The 11,473-nt window shown below is 34.9% G+C and overlaps 1 non-coding gene across 1 annotated transcript; it reads right to left on the bottom strand.

Moving 5' to 3' along the window:
- Positions 1–2,624: 2,624 nt before the first annotated feature.
- On the bottom strand, positions 2,625–2,725 carry LOC126704489 (small nucleolar RNA snoR86). Its single transcript, XR_007648201.1, has one exon. It is a non-coding gene; the product is annotated as a small nucleolar RNA snoR86 (small nucleolar RNA).
- Positions 2,726–11,473: the final 8,748 nt, after the last annotated feature.

Here is an 11,473-nt window from a genome sequence, read left to right as displayed (position 1 = left end):
TCTCTGTGTCCTCAACAAACTTTGTTACCTTGTATTGCTTTTAATTATCTTCTATTAGCTTTTAATTAAAGTCAGTCAAGATATAATTGTAGCATTTTTTTATTATCAACCTTTTTTGATAATGTTTGTCACGTGCAATGCCTCAAAACAGTATAGATGATGCTCCAATGAATAATCTTTCATTCAAAATGATCCGATATGTGACTAAAGATACAAGGTCCAAATACTATAACTGGTTTGGGCTCAAACTGACAACCCAAATCCCCCACTAGAGGATTGGTATGGTTTGGTTTAATTATTCTCCAGGCCAATATAGAGAAATCCCCAAAAACCCAACCAATCCAGCCCTTTGCCTCATCATTGGAATGATGATAGGTCATGTGACTCGTGTGTTTTGGTGACGATTTCTGGGCTGTCATTCAGTATGTTGCTAGGAGAATATGTCCGTTTAGAAATGAGGTTAAGTGTATAAGCATGGCACAAAATGAAGCAAAGTTGGCGAGAAGAAGAAGTGTTTATGCTTTGGAATATATTGAAGCACAGCCAGAGAAATTATTTGTGTCTGATCAGATGCTAGGCAAATGGGGGTACCCGACCTCACAATTGTTTATAAGGTTGATATTTCGATGTATTCAAATATAAAATTAACAGTCTAAATGGTATCAAGTAGCTGTCCATGATGTAGGGAATTTCACCGAAATCCCAACCTGTGAGAAACAAAAAAAAAAAAAAAAAATAGAGAAAACACACGCTAAAGAAAAAACAATTACACGCACAAGACAGTATTTACGTGGTTCGGCAATTTGCCTACGTCCACGGAGTTGCAGGGATTTCACTATTATTAGGGAAGAAGAAGATACAAGATGCGGCTACAATTATTCTACACTATAAAAACGCGGCAACCAAACCCACAATAGCCTATCAACCCAAGCCTCCACTCCATGGACTAAGCCTCAGTAAATCTCCCATTAAAAACCACGCAATATTATTCGGGTCGGGTCGGGTCGTCAAACCGGATCAAACAAAATTAGGCTCCATAAAGCCCAACGCATGATTCTGATGCTAATGTGATTGCAGCTTCATTGGCAACCAAGCAATTTGGGCTTGATCAAAGGTGCATAGTGGCAGCTCTAGGAATTTTTTCCTCAAAAAGCGTAAATTACATAATCTAATAAAAAGAAAATTTTATATATTGACAACAATAATAATAAAAAAACACGCAAATATATAAAGTTTACAATATAAAGTGTGGGGGCCGGTTAATCAATAATTATTGAAACCGTGTTAACTGGGCCTGTGGCCCATCCGAGGACGTTAAACCATCCGAGGAGGCCCATATGAGGTTATAAGGGGAACCAAATGAAAAGAGGAGTAGATATCACATGAGATGGGTCCAGTATTCGTCTGAGGACAAAGTCCTTCTCGGTAATATGTGTTCGAGGACGACCTAAACGCCATATTGTTACAAATACACTTTAGAGCTACATTACCACTAAAGGTGGGACATGGGACCAGGGGTAAGAAAGAAAAGATCAACAAATATCTTTAACAACTGCTGCCTTTGCATTAATTGCCTCTCAACCAACTCTCTGGCCGCATTAATGCGGAGGTGATGCTTGAACAGTGATGAAGTAGCCTTACAGCTGTTGGTTGAAGGTTCCAGAAAGTGTTGGATGGGACAGGAAGGGATCCCCCGAATCTAACCTACATGTGTGTGGTGAAGATGACACCAAGAGAGCAGTATATAACATGGAAGAATGCATCAAGAGAAGAGATCGGAACTTTTGAACAATTGATGCCTAGAAGAAAATCTCATGAAATAAAGAACTTAGCTTGCTTCAATAATAAATTGATCGAGATATTTATGTTAATCCATCTAGAAACGTTAAGTTTAATCGTTTTTCTTTTGAAGTTAATCTAGTTCTTTGACATCCATGCTCTACAAATTTATTGTTTAGGCCTTTAGCATTCGAACCCAATACGAGTTTGGGATCGTTACAAATTGAGTCCTTACATAAAACTTGTGGAGTTCAATTGTGGTTGTCAGGGGCGGCACCACCTTATGGCACCACCCTGGCCTGAAAAAAAAAATTATATATATAATAATTTAAAATTTTATATTTATCTTCCTTTAAAAAAAATTATGGAAACACCCTGAGGTTTTTTTATTTTTTTTATTCTAATAAAATTAAATTTTGGTCTATAATTTGAGCAACTTAACAATATATTAGGGTCTTTTAAGTAAAAAGAACCACATGTTTTTATATTCTTTTAAGCCTATACTATGACTTTACTTTTAGTTTTTTCTTTACCTGACACACTGTCATTGTACGACTACTTTTCCTCAAAAACATTATAATATATATTATACAACTAATTGGTCAAAGTCACGTAAATTTAGCTTTTTTCATTGTACAACTACTTTTCTTTTTTCTTTTTCTGATAATTTTGATTAGAAAAAAATAGTAGTTTTAGTTAATTAAGTGAATAAACTTAAGTCAAAGGTCTTGTAGCTGAATTGACACCTCCCCATGTACAAAGTGCTTGGAGGTCTAGGAGGGAAAAGAATTTGAAGTGTGGGATTAGCAGCATGTTGTAATTATTTCTCAAAAAAAAAAAAAAAAAAAAAAGTGAATAAACTTAAAAAGTTACTTAATTCACTGCATATTTATATTGCCAACCTTCAATGCAATTTGCGCCATTTTTATTATAGACGCTCTTGCTCTGCAAATTGGCTTCTTCTTTTTTTTATTATTATTATTTTTTTTTAAACAATCTTTTTTCACATTCAATCTCACAAAAAGTTTTGAAACATAAACCAAAAACAAAAACAAAACAAAGAGAACCACACTTTACTCGTATTTGCTAGCAACCTAGGAGATTGGAAACCTTAGATTTTGAGGAGGAGATGCAAAAGTGTGTTGTGGTTAGAATACGATGATTTAGAGTAGCTTTGATAGGCCACGGAACTAAAACCCTAACCCTAATTTGTGTGGGTGTGAAATGGCATAAATGCCCCCGTTTATTTTGAGGAGGTGAAGTTGAGTTGGGCCGCACGGTTGAGAATTGGGCTTGAATCCATTGGTAACGAAATGGGCTTACGATTGGGTGGGCCTAGAATTCAGCTTTGTTAAAATGTCACTAGCACAAGAGATGTGGCCGTAGAGTGGTGCAGATCTCAAATGGCTTCAAGTGAATTGCTAAGAGCCCTTAAAAAGAGCCTGTTTTGGTCCAATTACTTCAAATCATAATATACAGGCCTACTCAAAGTGGCCATTCTATTGTCATGTACAGAAAACCATTGCAATTGGCAAACGAAACAAGCATTCGCATCCAACTCGGAAGTATGCTCTTTTCTTGGGCCTCAATGACGAAATGAAAGTCTCCTCTTTCACACACTGGGCCAAGCACCACTACAAACAAGTTTTGATTAAGAATTAATATCTAACTTCTAGGTCAAACCACTAACAAAAGAAGTACCCTTTTTTTTCCGCTAAAACAAAAATGGATGGATATCACACCCAATGAAATTATCCCATCCCCGCACAAAATATTTTTACCACTTTTATTTTATAATTTTAACTTTTTTTACTTTCTTTCAATTTTTTTTTATTTACTAATGGTTAAAATTAATAGTAACTTTTTTCAAATATTAATCTCAATCATTGAGAAACTGTTGGACATTATCACAATCCTAAAAGGATTATTAGTTTTAAGATAAAGTTATAACTTAAATAAACTCAATTTTACAAAACCCAAGGTTGAGTATATCACCTCTTTATTTTTATTTGGAATCTTGTAAATGAAAACTTTTAGGGCATTTGTTGATAAATCATTTTTAAATTTTTTTAATACTACTTTCACGATAAATATAAAGAATTGTAAAAAAAAAAAAAATCAACCTTTTTTTTTTTCATAAAATGTTTATACAAATATTTTATAAACCAATACTTTAGAGCATCGGTTAAATTTTTATTTTTTATTTTAATAACTACATTCACATGGTAGGTGAAAACGTAATTTCCTTTTTTATGTCTTAGGGTTGATAATCCTCATAAAGGCAAGATCTTAGAAATTCGTTAGAGATTTATAAAACTTTTGGCTGGAAAAGTTAAATTTATAATGAATGCTGGAATTTGTTCCCAATCACTTTACTTATAAAGAAGGAATGATTGATCTATTAAGAATTGAATGTCTACAACCACTACAAAAAAATTTGGGTTATTTTGGTTCACTAAATTCTGTCAATACAATCACTAAACTACATAGCGGCTAGGTTAGATTACTAACTTTTATCTCTGAGGTTATAAGTACACTCATAATAAATTAAAACATTCTTGAAATAAATGTGAAAAAAGGTAGGTGAGTTTTCGCATCAAAATGTTTACATTTTTCAACCCTCTAAATCATAACTCTTGATATGATTTAGAGGGTTGAAAAATGTGACACGGTGTGGTCCTGGACCGGACAATATGTCCTACCAGATTTTGTTTTTTCTAATTCATCACTAATACTAAATAAAATAGAGGATAACTCAAACTTCAGGAAAGGCATTTTTACACATGGACCAAACAATATGTCCTACCAGATTTTGTTTTTCCTTTTTGACATACAATAATTCATCACTAGTACTAAATAAAATAGAGGACAACATCCACACTATTAATAATTAGTTTCATATTGAATATGCTACAATAATTAAAAAATTTCTTTTTTGAATCTACACTAGATTTCATTATATTAATTAATTCAAAAATCAAATTAGTAGAGCTAATAAAAAATGACATGTCAATTAACAAAGTAACAGAAAATATGACTTTAGATAAAATAGAATGGATCCAAATAATACATATAGCCAACCATAATTAATATGTTAAGGATTCATAGTCAACTCTCAAAATTTAGAAAATAAAACTTTGTTTGTTGTTGTTGTTTATATGACAAAGGCAATTTAGTAAGCCTAATAAAGCCATAATACTTAATGTATAGAGACACGAATCACAAAGTTAACCAAAATATAAAGTAGTGGATCACTCATTGAAATAAATAAAATAAGGGTCATGTTAATGAGTGTCCTTAGGGCACTGGTTAAGAATCCAGTTAAAGAAAGTTTTTATGGGAAAAGAAAAAGAAGCAATTAATGTTTTGACAGTTTTTTTCATTTCCTATAAAAATGATGTCAAAACTTTCTTTAATTAGATTCTTAACCAGTGCCCTAAGAGCACTTGTTAGCATTTCCCATAAAATAAATAGACAAAAAGAAGTAAAATTTTCAGGTATTAAGTCAATAAATAATGACTCCAATCCATACAAAGATAAGCATGAATTATAAGTATATACCATTTGAAAAAAATTATAACATCTCATTGCTAATTATAACCATTTGAAAATTTCACATGACACAGAGGACACATCAGTTATTAATTATTATATTTCCTCTAAAAATTAGTAATTATTATTATTAGATTACTATGACGATGTAGATAGAGAATATATTGTTGGGCTTTGATGGCACAGACTTTGGATTTTGAAGGATGCAAATCGAGGATTACCTTTATGGGAGGAAGTTGCATCTACCGCTTCTAGGGGAAAAACCTGAGGCTATGAAGGCTGATGAATGGACGCTTCTTGACAGACAGGTTTTAGGAGTTATTAGGTTAACTCTGTCTAGGTTTGTTGCACACAATATTGTAAAGGAGAAGACCACAGCAGATCTGATGAAGGCTTTATCCGGTATGTATGAGAAGCCGTTTGCAAACAACAAGGTGTATCTGATGAAGAAATTGTTCAATTTGAAGATGGCAGAGAAGTAGCACAACATCTGAACAAATTCAATACTATCACAAATCAATTGTCGTCTGTAGAAATTGATTTTGATGATGAGATTTGTGCTCTGATCGTTTTGGCTTCTTTGCCTAACAGTTAGGAGGCAATGAGAATGACAGTAAGCAACTCTACAGAAAAGGAAAAGCTCAAGTACAATGATATACGAGATTTGATTCTGGCTGAGGAGATTCGCAGAAGAGATGCAGGTGAAACCTCAGGATCTAGTTCTGCCCTAAACCTTGAGACAAGAGGCAGAGGTAATAATAGAAATTCAAATCGGGGCAAATCAAAATCTAGAAATTCTAATCGAAACAGAAGTAAATCTAGATCAGGCCAACAAGTACAATGCTGGAATTGTGGGAAAACAGGTCACTTTAGGAATCAATGCAAAAGTCTTAAGAAGAAGAATGAAGATGATTCTGCTAATGTTGTAACAGAAGAGGTACAGGATGCATTACTTCTTGCAGTAGACAGTCCACTTGATGATTGGATTTTGGATTCAGGAGCTTCGTTTCATACCACTCCACACTGAGAAATCATACAGAATTATGTTGCAGGTGATTTTGGTAAGGTGTATTTGGTTGATGGTTCAGCCTTGGATGTTGTTGGTATGGGAGATGTCCGGATATTGTTGCCCAATGGGTCTGTTTGGTTACTGGAGAAGGTTCGACATATTCCTGACCTGAGGAGGAATCTAATTTCTGTTGGACAACTTGATGATGAAGGACATGCAATACTATTTGTTGGTGGTACTTGGAAGGTTACAAAGGGAGTTAGGGTATTGGCTCGTGGAAAGAAGATTGGTACTCTGTATATGACCTCATGTCCAAGAGACACAATTACAGTTGTTGATACAAGTACTGATACAAGCCTATGGCACCACAGACTTGGTCACATGAGTGAGAAAGGGATGAAAATGCTGCTGTCAAAAGGAAAACTACCAGAATTGAAATCCATTGATTTTGACATGTGTGAAAGCTGCATCTTAGGAAAGCAGAAAAATGTGAGTTTCTTGAAAATTGGCAGGACACCGAAGGTTGAAAAATTGGAGTTAGTACACACTGATTTGTGGGAGCCTTCTCCGGTTGTATCCTTTGGAGGTTCAAGGTACTACATCACTTTTATTGATGACTCAAGCAGAAAGGTATGGGTTTATTTTTTGAAAAATAAATCTGATGTATTTGAAACTTTTAAGAAGTGGAAGGCCATGGTTGAAACAGAAACAGTTTTGAAAGTAAAATATTTGAGGTCAGATAATGGAGGAGAGTATATAGATGGAGGGTTCAGTGAGTATTGTGCTGCACAGGGAATTAGGATGGAGAAGACCATTCCTGGGACACCACAGCAGAACGGTGTGGCTGAGCGCATGAACAAAACTATCAATGAGCATACTAGAAGTATGAGGTTGCATGCTAGACTACTAAAAACTTTCTGTGCTGATGCTGTTAGCACTGCAGTTTACCTGATAAACCGAGGACCATCAGTTCCTATGGAGTTCAGACTTCCTAAGGAGGTTTGGAGTGGTAAAGAGGTAAAATTTTCACACTTAAAAGTTTTTGGTTGTGTTTCTTATGTTCATATTGATTCTGATGCTCGTAGTAAACTTGATGCAAAATCTAAAATATGTTTTTTCATTGGCTATGGTGATGAGAAATTTGGCTATAGGTTTTGGGATGAACAAAACAGGAAAATCATTAGAAGTAAAAATGTGATATTTAATGAACAGGTTATGTACAAGGACAGGTCAACTGTAGTGTCAGATGTGACAGAGATAGATCAAAAGAAATCTGAGTTTGTCAACTTAGATGAATTGACTGAAGGTATTGTCTAGAAAAGGGGTGAAGAAGATAAGGAGAATGTAAATTCATAGGTAGATCCGAGTACAGATCTTCCAGGAACATTAGACCTCCACAGCGTTATTCACCCACTCTAAATTATCTCCTGTTGACTGATGGTGGTGAGCCAGAGTGTTATGATGAAGCCTTGCAAGATGAGAATTCAAGCAAGTGGGAGTTAGCCATGAAGGATGAGATGGATTCCTTGTTGGGGAATTAGACATAGGAACTGACTGAATTGCCAGTAGGAAAGAAGGCTTTGCACAATAAGTGGGTATACAAAATAAAGAATGAGCATGATGGTAGCAAACGTTACAAGGCTAGATTAGTTGTTAAAGGGTTCCAGCAGAAGGAAGACATTGACTACACAGAGATATTTTCTCCAGTTGTGAAAATGTCAATAATCAGACTGGTACTGGGAATAGTAGCTGTAGAAAATTTACATCTTGAGTAGTTAGATGTGAAGACAGCATTCCTTTATGGTGACTTGGAGGAAGACCTTTACATGATTCAGCCAGAAGGGTTCATTGTTCAGGGACAAGAGAATCTAGTCTGCAAACTGAGAAAGAGCTTGTATGGCCTAAAACAAGCTCCTAGGCAATGGTACAAGAAATTTGACAGTTTTATGCTTAGAATTGGGTTCACGAGATGTGAAACTGATCACTATTGCTATGCTAAGTCTTTTGACAATTCTTACATTATATTACTGTTGTATGTGGATGATATGCTTATTGCAGGGTCTAGCATTGAAGAGATTAATAATCTGAAGAAGCAATTGTCCAAACAGTTTGTAATGAAGGATTTGGGAGCTGCAAAGCAAATCCTTGGTATGAGAATCATTAGAGACAAGGCTAATGGTACATTGAAACTTTCACAGTCAGAGTATGTAAAGAAAGTTCTCAGCAAGTTCAACATGAATGGAGCTAAACCAGTGAGCACACCCTTGGGTAGTCATTTCAAAATAAGCAAAGAACAGTCACTGAAGACAGAAGAAGAAAGGGACCACATGAGCAAGGTGCCCTATGCCTCAGTTATTGGCAGCTTGATGTATGCTATGGTGTGTACAAGGCCAGACATTGCACATGTAGTGGGAGTTGTGAGCAGATTCATGAGTAGGCCTGGAAAGCAGCATTGGGAGGCAGTCAAGTGGATTCTAAGATATTTGAAGGGTTCATCAGATACATGTCTTTGGTTCACAGGTGCAAGCTTGAAACTGCAGGGTTATGTAGATGCTGATTTTGCTGGTAATATTGATAGTAGAAAGAGTACTACTGGGTTTGTTTTTACTTTGGGTGGTACAGCTATATCATGGGCTTCAAATCTACAGAAGATTGTTACTTTGTCTACTATAAAAGCTGAGTATGTTGCAGCAACTAAAGCTGGAAAGGAGATGATTTGGCTACATGGTTTCTTAGATGAATTGGATAAGAAGCAGAAGATGGGCATTCTACACAGTGACGGTCAGAGTGCAATCTTTCTTGCCAAAAATTCGGCTTTTCATTCAAAGTCGAAGCATATACAAACAAAATACCATTTTATCTGTTATCTTGTTGAAGATAAACTGGTAATACTTGAGAAGATTTGTGGATCTAAGAACCCAACAGACATGTTGACTAAGGGTGTCACTATTGAGAAGTTGAAGCTGTGCGCAGCTTTAATTGGTCTTCTAGCTTGAGGACAGGAGGATGAGTTGCAGGGATGAGGGATTGTTTTTGGAGGATTGCAGTTGATGTTGGTGATTGAACTAGTCTCCAAGTGGGAGATTTGTTGGGTTTTGTGGAGCCTAGTTTTGTTTGATCCGGTTTGACGACCCGACCTGACCTGAATAATATTGCGTGGTTTTTAATGGGAGATTTACTGAATATAGAGAAAATATTGTAGCCGCATGTTGTATTGTATTCTTCCCTGAAAATAGTGAAATCCCTGCAACTCCGTGGACGTAGGCAAATTGCCGAACCACGTAAATATTGTCTCGTGCGTGTGATTGTTTTTTTTTTTTCTTTGGCATGTGTTTTCTCTATTTTTTTGTTTCTCACAGGTTGGGAATTCGGCTTAATTCCCTACATATATATAGTTGGTTGTCAATTAATATATATATATATATATATATATATATCAAACTCAAATCGTTTGAATTCTATATTGGGAATTTACGTAATGCTTCCAAGACTTGCGAGAATATATATATGTAACTTCCCTTTTGTCAAACCACTAACAAAAGAACTGCCCGTTTGTTCCCGCTAAAGTTAGAACAGAAAGACTACCTACTCTTTTGCAAAAATTAAGAACTGTAAAATAAATTTTTTTAACAAAAAATTGTTAAAGATAAATAAAATAGATTGATTTTTTTTCCCGAACATTTTAAATTGTAATTAAAAAAAAAGTTAAGGTCGGACTTGCACTAAACAAAAAAGGACCTGAAATTTGTGCAAACAGTGAACTTAATCTTTACTGTTGACAAAAATGTTATAGTGGGATCCGCATATTGTAAATACATTTTTTTAAAATGTCTCAAGTAAGAGACAGAATAAGGGTCGATACTCCTCATTAAGGCAAGGTCTTAGAAAACTATATATTTAGAGATTTATAGCGCTTTTAGTTAGTAAACTTAATTTTCTAATGAATGCGATCCCAATCATTCAACTTAGAAGTAGAACAGAAGGAATCATTGATCTATTAATAAGAATTAGGAGTCTACAATTTTGTGACCGTGAATTCGGCTTGATTTTTTGATCGAGCTTGAGCTTGATATTAAGCTTGAGTTTGGCTCCACTAATTAATCAAGCCAAGCCAAGCTCAAGTTTTTTGGCTTTCCCACGAGCTCAAACTCAAACACTATTTTTAGGCTAGTCACAAGCTTAAGCCAAGCTCCAGTTTTTTAATTTTCCTGACGAGCCAAGTTTGAACATGCACTACTCCACAAAGCTCTACTTGTTTATAGCCCTAATGTCAAAAACACAGAGTGGCTATTTTTTCCCCCCTCAAAAAAACCCATATGCACTCTAAAATGTCTGTCACAAACTTCCAAGTTTGAACACCATTTGCAACTTTTTTTGTTTCTGTATTGACAATGCCCCACTTTTATGTATTAGAGCCTGCAAGAGACACCCTTTAATCTCTCTTCTATCCATTTTGTATAATCTTACTTTTTCTATTTCTTTAGTTTATACTGTCACTACTCACGAGTCGCTAGTCAGTAGTCACTACCCCAATTTTCTGTCATCCTTAATTTCAATATAAAAATAAATGTCAGGCATATAAGCATTGTGTCCTTGTTGATTGTCCAGCACATATGTCTTTACATCAAATGATGTAAATGAAACATTGATTATTATGGGATTCACATAAAAGATAGTCACTGAATTAATGTGTAGTAGATGTCCTATAAATCAAATCCCCATAGGGTGGACGCACCAGTAAACATTATAACAATCTTTGGTGTGCAAACACAAATATGAAATGTAATAGAATTAAGGGTCATGTTAATGAGTACCTTTAGGACACTGGTTAATAATCCATTTTAGGAAAGTTTTGACACTACTTTCATAGGAAATTAATGGAAAAAACTGTTAAAACATTAATTGCTTTTTTTTTCTCTCTCATAAAAATTTTCTTTAAATTAATTATTAACCATTACTCTAAGAGTATCCGTTAGCATTTCTCTAAAATTAATTATATATGCAAATGTTTACACGGCAAGTCTGCCATGAAGAGACTTTTGGTGGGGACACAAATGATGAACAACTTTGTTAAGTGAGATAAAGAAAATTTGCGTAAAGTAGAGAAATGCCAACCCTTTACTCTGAATTTTA

This window comes from Quercus robur, chromosome 10 (genome assembly GCF_932294415.1).
Source record: "Quercus robur chromosome 10, dhQueRobu3.1, whole genome shotgun sequence".
NCBI classification, from domain to species: domain Eukaryota; kingdom Viridiplantae; phylum Streptophyta; class Magnoliopsida; order Fagales; family Fagaceae; genus Quercus; species Quercus robur.
Note: the sequence above shows the minus strand (reverse complement) of the source record. Positions and strands in the feature narration are given on the sequence as shown.